This window comes from Emydura macquarii, unplaced genomic scaffold, assembly GCF_026122565.2.
Source record: "Emydura macquarii macquarii isolate MOO-44397 ecotype Brisbane River unplaced genomic scaffold, CSIRO-AGI_Emac_v2 contig_2825, whole genome shotgun sequence".
Classification (NCBI taxonomy): Eukaryota; Metazoa; Chordata; order Testudines; family Chelidae; genus Emydura; species Emydura macquarii.
This window is the reverse complement of record NW_027132962.1, coordinates 1,493,312-1,508,478: the sequence shown is the minus strand read 5'-3', so window position 1 is coordinate 1,508,478 and position 15,167 is coordinate 1,493,312. Positions and strand designations below refer to the sequence as shown.

At 41.2% G+C, this 15,167-nt stretch overlaps 1 protein-coding gene and 1 long non-coding RNA gene across 2 annotated transcripts in view; both read left to right on the top strand.

The window, feature by feature from the left end:
• LOC137166290 (uncharacterized) overlaps positions 1-14,697 on the top strand; it is a 46,147-nt gene extending 31,450 nt beyond the window's left edge. The window contains exon 3 of the long non-coding RNA XR_010923631.1: positions 14,621-14,697. This is a non-coding gene — a long non-coding RNA (uncharacterized lncRNA). The remainder of the gene's footprint in view (positions 1-14,620) is intronic.
• CDH20 (cadherin 20) overlaps positions 1-15,167 on the top strand; it is a 302,650-nt gene that overhangs the window by 158,882 nt on the left and 128,601 nt on the right. The window lies entirely within an intron of this gene.

Here is a 15,167-nt window from a genome sequence, read left to right as displayed (position 1 = left end):
CCCGTTTGACTGTCAAGTTTGCAAGTAATATATTGTAATATATGCCATCATGTGCCAGCAATGCCCCTCTGCCATGTACATTGGCCAAACCAAACTGTCACTACGCAAAAGAATAAATGGACACAAATCAGACATAAAAAATGGTAACATCCATAAACCAGTCGGAGAACTCTTCAATCTCCCAGGACACACTGTAGCTGACTTGAAAATTGCCATATTTCTACTAAAAAAAACCCTTCAAAAACAGACTTCAAAGAGAAACTGCAGAACTAGAGATCATCTGCAAACTTGACACAATCAAACTGGGTCTAAATAGTGGAATTGAGTTTGATACCCCTGATAAAGATCATGAAAATTCCCTGGGTGCACACCCTAATGAAATGTGCTGCACACGCCTATGCCCAGTATAACTGAGAATTAATTGATTTGGGCCCTAGGCTGGTAGAGAAAAGAACATGTTACCACCTAATAGCTGTTCAGCATATGTGAAATGAGCTGCAGTCTCATTCTCATACCTAGTGAACGTCTCTCTTCACTGCCAAAGTTGTCACTAATTTGTACCCTTACTACAACATCTGTAGAAAGATGAGGGATTGAATAGGCATCATCTCACCCCTAGAGAAAAAATGAAAGCAGCAAAAAACGGACCCTGGATTTCCGAAAAGCAGACTTTGACTCCCTCAGAGAACTGATGGGCAGGATCCCCTGGGAAGCTAATATGAGGGGGAAAGGAGTTCAGGAGAGTTGGCTGTATTTTAAAAAAACAACCTTATTTAGGGCACAGGAATAAACCATCCCAATGTGCAGAAAGAACAGCATATATGGCAGGCAATCAGCTTGGCTTAACAGAGAAATCTTCGGTGAGCTTACACACAAAAAGGAAGCTTACAAGAAGTGGAAACTTGGACAGATGACTAAGGAGGAATATAAAATTATTGCTTGAGCATGCAGGGTGAAATCAGGAAGGCCAGAGCACAGCTGGAGTTGCAGCTTGCAAGGGACGTGAAGGGTAGCCAGAAGGATTTCTACAGGTACGTTAGCAACAACAAGGTGATCAGGAAAAGTGAGGACCCCTTACTGTCTGGGGGAGACAACCTAGTGACAGATGATTGGAAAAAGCTGAGGTACTCAATGCTTTTTTTGCCTCTGTCATCACAGACAAGGTCAGATCCCAGACTACTGCACTGGGCAGCACAGTATGGGGAGGTGAGCAGTCCTCAGTGGTGAAAGAACAGCTTCAGTACTATTTAGAAAAGCTGGACATGCACAAGTCCATGAGGTCAGATGTAATGCATCTGAGGGTGCTGAAGGAGTTGGCTGATGTGATTGCAGAGCCATTGGGCATTAACTTTGAAAACGTGTGGCAGTCGGGGGAAGTCCCAGACAACTGGAAAATTGAAAACATAGGGCCCATCTTTTAAAAAGGGGAGGAGGAGGAGCTGGGGAACTATAGACCAGTTAGTCTCACCTCTGTCCCTGGAAAAATTATGGAGCAGGTCTTCAAGGAATCCATTTTGAACCACTTGGAGGAGAGGAAGGTGATCAGGAACAGTCAGCATGGATTCACCAAGGACAAGTCATACCTGACCAACCTGATTGCTTTCTATGATGAGATGACTGATTCTGTGGAAGTGGGGAAAGTGGTGGACGTGATGTACCTTGACTTTAGCAAAGCTTTTGATACGGTCTCCCACAGTATTCTTGCCAGCATGTTAAAAAAGCATGGGTTAGTTGGATGAATGGATTATAAGGAAGATAGAAAGCTGGCTAGATCATCCGGGTCAACAGGTAATGATCAATGGCTTGATGTCTAGTTGACAGCCAGTATCAAGTAGAGTGCCCCAGGGGTCAGTCCTGGGGCCAGTTTTGTTCAACATTTTCATTAATGATCTGGATGATGGGGTGGATTGTACGTGCAAACTTGCTAAGGGTGACGCTAGGCTGGGAGGAGTGGTAGATACGCTGAAGGGTAAGGATAGGATACAGAGTGACCTAGACAAATTGGAGGTTTGAGCCAAAAGAAATCTGAGGTTCAACAAGGACAAGAGCAGAGTCCTGTACTTAGGACAGAAGAATCCCATGCACTGCTACAGAGTGGGGACCAACTGGCAAGTCAGCAGTTCTGTGGAAAAGGACGTGAAGGTTACAGTAGAAGAGAAGCTGGATATGAGTCAACAGTGTGCCCTTGTTGCCAAGAAGGCTAAAGGCATATTGGGCTGCATTAGTAGGAGCATTGCCAGCAGATCGAGGCAAGTGATTATTCCCCTCTTTTCAGCACTGGAGAGGCCACATCTGGAGTACTGTGTCCAGTTTTGGGCCCCTCATTACAGAAAGGATGTGAACAAATTGGACAGAGTCCAGCAGAAGGCAATGAAAATAATTAGGGGGCTGAAGCACATGATTTATGAGGAGAGGTTGAGGGAACTTGGCTTATTTAGTCTGCAGAAGAGAAGAGTGAGGGGGATTTGATAGAAGACTTCCCCTACCTGGAGGTGCGTTCCAAAGATTATGAAGCTAGGCAGTTCTCAATGGTGGTAGATGACAGAACAAGGAGCAAATAGTCTCAAATTGCAGTGAGGTAGTCTAGGGTGGATATTAGGAAAAACTTTCACTAGGAGGGTAGTGAAGCACTGGAATGGGTTAGCTAGGGCAGTAGTGGAATCTCTCTAAATCTCTTAGAGGTTTTTAAGGTGTGGCTTGACAAAGCCCTGGCTGGTATGATTTATTTGGGGTTGGTCCTGCTTTGAGCAGGCAGTTGGAAGAGATGATCTCGTGAGGTCCCTTCCAACCCTTACCTTCTGTGATTCTAGAGGTGGTTATTCCAGGTCACCATTGAGACAAATTGGTGGGCAGCGTGAAATGCATATACTGTGGCTGCCTCTGCTGTAGCAGTTCTCTGGCTAGACGGAGTATTTGTTTTCATTGTTGTCAGTTGCATTCCTTTCATGACCACTACAGCCATTTAAAAAAGATGTTCAGTCATTTTTCAGCTCTCCCTTTTTTAATTTTTTTAAGTCTCCTCCAAACCCCACCAGACATCATGTTTACACTGATATCTGTAACATCAGTCTAAGACTATTTATTAATCAGAACTGAGCCTTCTAAAGGAAACAAGCTTTATTTTTAATAGAGGAAAGCTTTGTTTCCCAGTATTTTCAGACTGCTTAACACGTGTGCTGTCCTTATCTTTGCCTACAAATTCCCATTCAGTCCTGAACAGGGATGGTGCATCTTTAAATCCTCCTGAGACACGTTCTCCAGTGGAAAAGATGTCTCTGCTACACCCTGCTGCTTTTTCCCAGGACCTGAGCGAGGTGTGTGGAATCTAAAGCCAGGGGTATCACTTGGGGTTCCCCAGAGGTGCCCAATCAAAATTGCAGGGTCTGAACACGGGGTGCCAACCGGACACTAAGTATTTGCAGCTCGCGGTGTTCCAGACAGCTCCTCGGAAGGCAGGAGTGCACATTCCTGGCACCAATTGGCTAATTCAATTTACTTCAACAGCCTTCGCCTCTGTCAGAATATTCATGAGCAGCAGAAAGAGTAGCAGTGGCACAGGCAGCCAGCAGCCACTTAGACTAGGGAAGGAAGAGGTGCCTGCCACCAACTCGGCAGGAGGTGATCTGGGGGAGCCTCCAGCCCCGCCGGCTCGGAGCTGAGCGCTGTCAGAGGCGAGGGAGTGGGGGTGCGCTGGAGGCGCGGCGCTGCAGCCCAGGTGGAAGCTAAAATCTAGCCCGGTGCGCGCGCTGGGAGGAGCGCCTCACCCCCCCCCCCCCCCCAACACAAATTTTTTTTTTTCCTGGGGTGGGCTCAGGAGCGGACTTTGCTCCTCGGCAGCAAGTGGCCCTGGTGGGGGGGGGAGGGGCGGGGCGGGGCGCAGCGATGTGAGCGGAGACCCCAGCCAGGAGGAAGAGCGCCAGAAGGATTCCCGGGGAGCTCCTGCCACAGCTCAAGGTACCCAGGGGCGAACGGCGCCCTAGCCGTGCACCGGGGATGGGCGGGGGGAAGCCGCCCCTAGCCCGGCCGGGCGTGGGGGCTGCTCTTGACTTTGCCTGGGACTTTTTCAGGTGGGCTCCGCCCTGCCCTGCAGTTTCTCCCTGCAACTTCGGGCCAAAGTGGGGGGGGGGGGGAGGGAGATGGACAGGTTGAGTAGCTGGGGGGGAGCTCTGCTCACCTGCGTGCGGGGGATGTGGGGAATGGAGCCCTGCACAGGACGCTCCCTATGGGGCGAGGGAGTGGATTGTAGGGGAGAACTCTCCGGCAGGCTGGATGGAGGAGATGCCGCTAAGGAGCTGTGTGTGTGGGGGGAGGGGGGGGGATGTCCTGTAAGCCTATAGGTGACAGTGTGGGGCCCCTGCGGGGGGGGGGGGATGCCCAGTGTTTGTGGGGGGGAATTTTGCCTAGTGGAAGCTATGCCCGTGGGGTGATGGGGGGGGGGGGAGGGAGCCCTCTAAGGAGCATCGCTGGGGTGGAGCAGGGCACTTGTCTCCCTCTTACAACTTCACGCGCATCTCTTCCCCCCCCCCCCCCGGAGCTGTGAGCAAAGTGTGCGGCAGGACCCCCACCCAGTGTCTTTCCTCCTGTGGACCAAGTTGGGCTCCTCTCCCGTGGATCTCACCGGCCACGTTCGCTGCCGCTCCCCCCCCCCCCCCCCCCCGGCCCCGCCGCTTTCTGGCTGCTAAAAGTCGCCGACTCGGGTGGGACGTAGCGGGCTCTGCTGGGTGTTGCTCCATGAGGGGGCGGGGAGGAAGAGGTACCAAAAAATAAATGTGAACCAGACACGGAAGGAAGAGCCCCACAGGCTGCCCCATAAATCAGCCGGTCTAGAAGGGGAGTGGATGAGAATAGGTCTTTTCACCCTCCAAAAAAAAAAAATACCCCCTTTGGAGGGGAGGGGGAGCCGATTATTGGCACCCGGCTCTGAAACCAAGGCAGCTGATGCTGAGCGGAGCCAAAAGGAGCAGTGCTGCTTAGTTTCAAAACAGCGAGACCGTCTCTGCCAAGGATTGCTGTAAACACTGAATAAAGATTTCATTGTGGGCTGGTGTGACTGGAATAATTAGGCAGTTAATGGTTCACTCTGATTCCCGCACCTTCAGATCAGGAGTTGCCCAGTAGCCATAAAACGAGAGAAAAAAAAGAGAGAAAATAGCAACATGCAACATTTATCGCTCGCTCCGCTTCTGCAGGACTTTGAATCCCAGAGCCCACGGGTCGTTATCTATTTAACAAAAGGGCATGTCGCTAAAACAGCAGTTTAAATATGCATTACCGCCGTTTGCTCTTCTTAGTTTTATGCTGGACACAAACAAGTGATGAGATTTAAAAAAAAAAAAAATCTCCCGTTTTGGGGCAGTCAAATGTAAAAATGCCTGGAGAATGAACATGGTAACTAGACTGACTGATACCAATTAATGCATTTTACTTATGTGTACACTTTATTGCCAGCTCAGCAGGGATGACCGCTAATGGTGCCAGCTTTTATACTGCTCTGAGGATTTTCAAACAGGCTTGCAAGTAAACTGTTTTGAGTCTTTAACTTCGTAATTGTGTCCTGGTTTAAAACGCGTTACTCATAGTGATGTCTGTTAATGAAAAACTGGTGAAATAATCCCTTATTACATTCTATGGAATAGCTTATGCAGTGTATGTAACAGAAAACTCCATGTTCGCTAGTGTTTAAAGGTGGCTTTAGTAGACAAGCAAAGTACATATATAGGCAATAGATTTTGACTATTGATAGCTTGCTTAAAGATGGCAGTGTAACTGAAAAGTGGTTGTAAACTATTGCCTAAGTAGCATTCAACAAGAGATACATGTACAAAGGCCAGAATAGTGATGTAACTAATCAGAGAGAATGGAAGAACATGGTATTGAAACATATTGAAGTCCTAATCATGTGAGCAAATTCACAGGATGATCTGAAGTTTAATGTTGTAAAGGAAACACATTCAGCCTTAGTGTGACTCCACATACTTCAAAGAAGTTACACCAGGGATGAATTTGGCTCACGGATTTTAATACAGACAACTCATCCATTATATATGACTAAATTAAAAAAGTTTTGGAATTGGACAATGTTTAATCAGAACCACAATTAGTATAATTTTCATCCGCATACATAGAGAAGCCAGAGCTACCAGTAAGATGGGGTGGAGGAGGAAGGGGGAGAGCTTTCACTTTGCTGTCAAAAACAGTGTTGTGTTTTTATCTAAGACTTTGAGATATGCTTGGTGAGATTTTTTCAGGAAGGGAAGTGGAGAAAACAGGATATATGTTTAAGTGCTAAAACTGTATAAGTAACTAAATATAATAATGTAGCCTTTATTCAAATCCCAAGTTGTCTGAGGGAGGACTGCGTCAGCACTGCAGTGTTTGGCCCAAAGTGGGGGGTTGGGAGGAACTCCCCTAGATACTAAATGACCAGAGTTAAAATGCACTTTACAAATGTTCTGATTAAGTTGTCAAAATTGCATTGCAATGCTACAATGATATACACTGCACTGAGGATCAATTATCTATTTTTGATTTAATTGCAATCCATGTTGTGAAGGAACAGTCTTCAAGATATTCTGCCAATCTGTTCCTTTTTACCAGCACCATCTAGATCGGAATGTCGCTAACTGTATCTGAATCAACCCCCTTTTAGAAACCTGAGAACATTTTACTGAAATATCCGCCGGTGCTAGAAAGTCAAAAAGTGTAGCGAAAACTGTAAGAGACACTACTGACCTTGAGTCATTGCCAGTGATGTTTCATTAGGGAAATCTTATAAAGAATTTTAACTTTATAGGCATCAATTAGTTAAGTGCTGTTTAATTTCTGGGGCCAGGACTGAAGAGCAGTAAAACTTTCTGAAATAAGTCTTTCTTATATTTAATAAACATCAACATATACAGAATCAACGTTTGCTAAATAAGACTCAGAAAACATGCCTTAAAAGCCATGATAATCATGGTAATACATTCTAGTATAGTTAAAATATGCATATCAACTATACATAGAGGTTTATACACTTTTACGTATGGAAATCATTGGTTTGTAGTTAAATGCTGAATAATGTCTTTTACATAAGTTATTTGAAATGCACAGTACATCTTCATAATAAAATTGCACTGTCACAGACATAATTGTTATTCATAACAAGTAGTCTCACAAACAGATTCCATCCCTGTAAGTACTGAGTCTGTCAGGCCAATTATGACTAAATTACTGCATGTCCTCTGTTGTATAAACTAATTAAAGGGTAATTAATAAAATGATTTCATTCCATGGCAATGTCGACATCTGGTTGTCATAGTAGTTTGTTTGACATATGGTTGAATGGTCAGATTACAATATTTGTGCAGAATACTTGGCAAGACAGCAGAATTTTAACCCGTAAGACTTGAATTTCAAGATTGTCATTGAATTTGTTTGCTCATAGTCTTCACCTAATCTTCCTATACCCAATATAGAATAATTTAGCCCTTCAGCAAAACTTAAATGAGCTAACCTCATGAGAGAACTGAAAGTTGGAACTGAAAGATAAAATACTACTGATTTACTTGCTTAGTTAAATGGATGGTCTCAGTTCATTTTCAGTGGACAGTATATGTTAGCAGAAGAGATAGCAGAGAGACTGAGGCTAGGTCTACATTGACGGCAGCAAATTTGCCACCGTCAGATTGATTTTTCCAGTTTGATTGAGCAGCAGTGAAGACACACTCAATCGATCCAGAACTCAATTTAATAAAACCACCTCCCCAAAAAGCATAGTGCTGTGTCAATGGCTACGCATTTCCCGTCAGTGCAGGGGACGGCGCGCTAAACAGAAGTTACAAAGTTGATGTGAGTTACGCAAGCTACTCCCATCGACTGCCGACGAATTTTGCTGGCAGTGTAGACCAGGCCTGAATTATCTCTATCTCTACCCCTTCATCCTCTGCCCTTCTCCCCACCCCACTCCACAATTGAATACCAGGATTAGGGCTGAAGTTGTGGTCACAAAGGCATGGAGAAATCTGCATTGCAGTCTTCCCACACTGTATCTCGCATCTATAGATAAACCAAAATTTCAGGTCCCAAAACTCCTAGTACAAACAATATCAATAAAATACACACAATTTTAATACTCTTTTAGTAAAATAACAAATAATATAAATATGGGTGTATCTATAAGGATAACTATACGTGTACTCTGAAAGATCCGTGGTTGAGATTTTCAAAGGAGTTTTATACATTCCATTAAAATGAAATGTATCTAAATCCCCTAACCTGCTCTGAAAATCTGAATCATGGATCTTTCAAGGTAGGCTTGTGTGTATGTGTGTGTTTGTCTCTTGAAAGTGCAAATCACAAATAGTACTGGCTCAAACTGTAGCAAAACCAGAGAGAGGCAGAAATGAAACAACAAATAAACATTTGTTACAGAGAAATAATTGCTTTTTTTTAAATAAAGCTAAGTTCAAGAGTGTATGAAACTGAATGATCTCATTAGTGTCTTCCTTATTTCATACAACCATCATGAAGGAGTAATTGTGATTGCTCATCACCTCCTGAGTTAGGTGCAGAGGTTGGCCGATGATGCTTATAAAGCAGTGTATGTGTTTCGCTCAGAGTTTGTGTCCTGTTTCTTGAGATTTTTCCAGTTATACTGATCTATCTCATTTTCATTCTAACAATGTAACTCATTAACACCTGGAAAATCTTTTTATAGCATTTAACTGCATCAGATGTCTTGTCCGACACGTGTACTCTTAATAAGGCTTTTATTGTGGCATTGTTGAAGAACCTTATGTCACAGCTGGGATCATGAGTCTGTCATGTTAGCACTGTACCTTGTTTTAGAAAACAATAGTGTTTTAATGCATTTTTATGAGGAAAGATTAAATGTGCCCCTATACTGATCATTAGCAAGCAAGAAATTTAAGATTATTTTTCTATATAAAGATTAAAACTGGTATTGCTAGAATACTTTGTACACTAACGTTGCTGCCTCTAAGGCATTGTATTTAAGGAAAAGCAAGACATGAAGCAAGCAAGTCATGTCTCAGTATTTTATTGGTGTGATGCTGTTAGTTAATGATATATCATCATTTACATTTCTTTAAAAAAAAAAAAAAAAAAAGCCAGAGGTTTATAACTCAGCTGTGACAACTCAGTTGATGCTGAAAGATGATATGAAAGTCCTTAGCCTGGGAATATTTATTTTTAAACACATTTTACATAAGTATATTTAGCAATTTTAAAAGATGAGAAGGAAATTATCTCTAATTTCACATGCTTTTTTGTGTGTGTGCCTACAAAATAATTGCAAAAGAAATTTAAAAAATTATTTGTAGGTCATGAATCATAGCATTTTGGTGGGTTCTTTTTAAATTAAAGCAACAGAGGTATGAGGCTATAAAAATGTCTACAACACACGCACAAGACCTATTTTTGCAAAAGGATTAATACATACACTTTCATTTGTGAATTAAACACTGTTTTAAATTCACCATCTCTTGTTGACACCATAAAGCACGTCAATATGGTAATCTTCTGGTAGAGCTCACTAAGTACATACTGACATGGTAGACCATAAATACTGTGAAGGAAGATATACAGTTTCTCATGTCAAGGATCTGTGGATGAAAGGAGAATTTCATATACTCCTAATATGATCTATTTTTCTTTTTTGAACTACTGCTTCAAAAACAAACTAACATAATTATAGTTCACACACTGAGCACATTAAAGGGACTTCAAGTGTTTGAAAAAAGGGTGCACTGTCAAATGCCCTTTTATAGGTTTAAAATATTTTTCTCCATTGTTTTTAAGACTCTCAGAAACCTGAAAACCAAGGGCCTAATCCTGTAGCTGTGAGGTAGTCCAAATTCCCACTGACATTAGTGAAAACATTCCAGTTTAAAGCAACAAGAGAAGGCTCTGAATTTTCTTCTTTTGATTCTCTCATTCTGTCATTGATCACTATCGCAGTGGGTTTCTGTTTTTCTAATAGTATTTGAAGTCCCTGAAATATTTTTTGTTCATCTCCCTGTTTATTCTTTCTCTCTTGTGCATGTGCATACAACATACCATCATCATCATAGCTCTGGGGATAGATTGTTTGTTAGATAATTGCAGCTGTTGGGCTAGTAGAGGGGACACAACTTTGTTTTTGAGTAGGTCCTTTGTATAAACTGTTTTTGTTTTGTTTTGTTTTTTCCTTACATGGTGGAGTATATTAAACAGAATTTGTTAGAGGCCTCATTCATGTTAGTGAGCTCTGTTACAGCTAGCCAGTGGGCCTATGATATTAAGAGCTCACCAACCTGAATAAAGTTTGCACCATCAAGCCCTAAGAATCCTAACGACACAATCCATGAGATACTAACAGTTCTAAAGTAGGTAACTGGGACTAAATTATTCAACGTGGTTTCTTTAAATCTACTACAGCAGCAATTCAGAGGTAAAAATGAAACTATATAATTAACCTTTCCTGTATGCCGAGGTATTTTAGCACTTCCGGCATACAGGGGTTCCTGAAACATGTAACTTAGACACAATGGGGCATGTTAAAGATGGATTGAAAGGCTTAACTATAAATTTTCTTGCTTGTGTGGTTTTAAGTCAGAACTGCGAGCATGATATAACATAAATTAAAACAGCAGTTGTAGAACACCACTTGACAAATCTTATAAAATAGGTATATAGGCACCCCTATAGGCACTCATTTACTGAGTGTCTTCTGTGTGCTTAGCACTATACAAATATAAAACAAGACATAAGTGCTCTTGAAAAAAGTTATCCTAAGTGACTTAGGAGCTTACATTCAAGACTACCACTGGGTGTTAGACACTGAAGAACCTATTTTCTTTTGAAAATGGCAGGCTCCTAAACCTCTTGGGCACTTTTGAAAATTTTACCCATAGTCCTTGACCCATAGAACTTACAATCTGAATAAGGCAGACAACACCATTTCAACATATATATTACATGTGTTGACGTGATGTGCTAATGTTTCAAAGCCTTGTGGAAGAAGAGGATTTTTAAGGAAGTGATTGAAGAAATGGGAGAGATCCATGCATGGAAAGGGCATGGAGGTGAGGGTGGGAAAAGAATGTATAAGATCCTAAACAGGGTAGTGTGGGAGGAATGTAGGTGGTGGAGAAAGGGGAAAGAGAGAGAGAGAATAGAAGGAAGCAAAAGTAGATATATAGGCAAAATGGAATGAAGAAGGACCTTGAAGGTGAAGATACAAATCTTGATCTTGATGCAGAAGACATGAGAGGAGACCTGTCAATGAATCCTGGGTTGCTGGGACAATATGATTTTATTAACACTATTTTGTATGTACTGTATCCTAGTAAGATGAACTACAGAGAAGAGGAGGCTGCTATAGTAAAAGAGAGATGATAAATGTGATAATTCCCGGGGTGGACAGAGAAGGATGGACTGGAGACGTGGAATTGATAGAATCTGGTGAAAGCATAGGTGTGAGATGAGTAGAGACAGGAGACAAATACCAATTAGCTTGTGACATAATATGAAAGTAGGAGGAGCAGTTTAAGGTTATAGACAAAGATTCAAACTAGTTTGAAAGGTGTTGTCTCAATTATTGTGTGAGCTCTTTGGGGCATATGCAGTTCAAGTGATTAAAGGGTTTTACAAAAAGGTAAATTCATTTTTTGCCATGCTGAGTTGAAGTGATAGCTCATCTAGGAGGAGATGGAGAGAGGCAGCCAGAGATGTGATACTGTAATATGTAGAGATCAGGAGTATGGAGGTCAGAGTTGGAGTCCTCCATATAGAGATGATAGCTTGAACCATCTCTCATAAATGGCTCTGGAATCACACTGGACCAAATTCTCTTCACTGAGACTTGTGTAAGTCCCGAGTAATGGCTCTGAATTCAATGGAACTGCACCAGATTTACCCTGTTATAACTGAGTGCAAAATTTGGCCTGAGATGTCCATCAGCATTCTTAGGAACATTAATTATATAAACTTTATATGAGATATCTGTGCAACTTATGTTATGGAATAAGGAACCAGGTACTCAAGCTCAAATATTTTGAAGAGGGTCCTGACATATCAGTTTCTAAGAAAACAAACTGATCAGCTCTATGCTATCGAGTTGTCAACTCCTGCTTCTGGTCTGCCTATGAAGACAGCCTCCGTTGCCTGTTAAACCATTTTTCCCTTAAACTTCTTCAGGTTTTGTACCATGCTGCCCAATGCACAGGGAAGGAGCTCCCCTTAGACTCACTGTGATGCCAATGAAATACTTGACAATAGCTAGGCAATGGGTATACTGAGATTAATGCTTAATGAAGTAAAAAATAATTATCTTTTCCTCTCCCCATCTCCACCCAGTTCATTTGTTTCTCATCAGATGCTAACATTGTAAGATCTTTGGGGGAGGGACTGCCTTTTTATTACATGAGTGGAGCACTTAGCACAAAGGGTTCTTGATTCCTCTTGGTGTGACTGTAGTATAGTCAAATATGGCAATGTGGTAAAGAAATTTATTTTTATTAAAAATCTATAAACCTTGAAGCTGCATTTCTGATCAAAATCTATTGCTAATTTATTCCTCTGATAATGCATGTTCAGTTTTGTTGAAACATCAGTTACTGTAATATAAAATTAACTAAAAATATAGGGCTTAATGTTTTTCTTCATGTATCAAATTAATGAAATGTGTCATTGGTCCTAGATCACCATTTAAGATACTTATTTGTGCTGCTGTTTCTTTTGTAAGTTATTAATATTCTTCAATTTTAATATGTTGGCAGTGTTTATCTAATAAGATTGCACTTACCTGCAATTTTTAGAATATTATGTGACACCCCAGTTTTTAAGAATATATACTCATTTTGATATAACCATAAATTATAAAAATCTCTTAACAGACAATACCACCATCGACCTCCTTATGCTGTTGAAGTAAATAAGAACAGGATAAGGCTTCAAGTATAGAACTGAGATTTTCAAAGCCACCTGTTGGATTTGGACACTCAATTCCCATTAATTTTAGAGGGCATTGGGCATCCAACCTTTTATTGCAGCTTTAAAATCTCAGTACAGTTTTGTACAAGATTGTCTTCAAAGAGGTGGTAATCCAAAATTATTTTTATTCTCATGCAATTTATTTGAATTGAATATGCAAATTTCAAATGTCACAGCATATTTGACTTCCACAGCTGCAATTATTGAATCTATTATGCTTATAATCACATTAAAAGTTTATCCTTGGAAATAATCAGGAGTAAAGCAGGAGGGGGGCAAAGCACTTATCTGACTTAAAGCAGCATACTTATTGCATGGTAATTGTTTTGCTGAATAGCCTTCTGCATTGCAAGGCTTCAGGAGTGCTGGGATTTTTTCAGATGTCAATCATTAGTGTCTTCTGCGGCTAGAAATAGTTTGGTGCTGTATATTCACAGCCTGCCCAGACACATGTCTGAAATCCACTGTGTAGTTGAACTTCTTACCATAATAATTTACTCATCAGGGTACCATTTCACAATGTTAAATTGTTACTTGACGAACATTAACATGACTTAGTGAAATGGAATACAGATAAGAGCAAATATATTTTATTCAATATTTTTTCCTTCTCTTTCTTGCATTATAGAGGGACCACTCGGAAAGTGCCTTCCTGCAACATAATTCCATAGCTAATATTAACTTCAGTAATAATAGTATACTTCTGACCAGGAACTCAAATACTCCTTTAATGAAGATGCTATCGGAGGTACTAACAATCTCAATAAGGCTAAGAAATGTGGGATAATAAAAGTCAAGCTACTCATTCAGAATTTTCAGAGTCAGAAAATATGTTCCTCATGACTGAAATAAAGGAGAAGTTTTCTCTTGAAGACTCAACAGTGTCTGAAATGAACATTTAGGGCGAGGTTAACAAAAATAAAATTCAAAAGTTCCAGCCATATTTACTAATAAACTATTTATGGAGGGAACATAAACAAACTGTTAGAAAAATTTAAGACTGCAGCTTCTGACAAGTATACTTTATTTATGACTGCACAGTGGAATTTTTTGAAGTAACACTTAAAAGATATAAAATGTGGCAAAATGTCATACACCACACATTTCCAGTTGTGTGTGGTATTGTCATCTATCACGTCTGAGACTCTAGTAAAGTGCTAGCCTCGGGATTCAATCGGTGTCATCGGGGGGCGGGGTGTGTGTGTGTGTGTGTGTGTGTGTGTGTGTGTGTGTGTGTGTGTAAAACTCAGGAAAAGGGGAAAGATTAATGTTACCCTGTGGTGGACCTTGAGTATACTGTGGTGTGCAAAAGAGGGCTATGAATATGGCTAGACAAGTATTCATTTTTTTAAATGAGGGAATAGGCAAGGGTAAGGTCAAGTATATGGACCACATTCTATGATTGCTCCACACAACTATTGAAGCCAATGGGAGTTTTGTATAAAACTGATGGTAGCATATAGCCAGGGTGATTCTAGATTTCCATTCCTACTAAGGATGGCTCCAAGCTGCAAATTTGGATTGGGATTTGAATTTCCTTAATCCGCATGTGGATTTGAGTGCTGAGAGATATCTTGGTTTTAGGCTTCTACGATGGAAATAGTGAGTAAAGGAAGAACTTTTATGATTGTTGTTTGTCTTACAGTGGTGCCTAGGAGTGCCAGCTGAGATCAGATCCTCGTCATGCTAGCAACAGTATAAACTCATAATAAGAAATAACCCTGCTCTAACGTGCTTACCATTGAAATATTAGAGCTGGCTGGAGGATGCAACACTGAAGGTTTCAAAATTTTTCTTCCACACTGGAATGAAAACAAAACTTTTTGGACTTTTTTGCAAAACAGAATTGTATCAAAACGTCCGTTTTCCAGTTTGAAAAGATGAGATTTTCTTTTCAGGTCTCTCTCTCTCTCTCTCTCTCTCTCTCTCCAGAAGTGAAGGAGAGTCAACTCTGGGCCTCAGAAGCACTTCCGGTAAAAAATGTAATCAAAATCGATATATCTCCATTAAAAGTTTCTGTCTTCAAAACAGCATATTTGGGTGCAGGTTGGTGGGGATGTTAAAAATGTTCCAACCAGTTCTACTAAATACACAAGATAGAATAAAGGTAGGATGGAAAACAGAGGCAGCAGGTCAGCCAGAAATACAACCCATCTCTCCTGCTTCCCAGCTTAGTGCCATATGACCAGCCG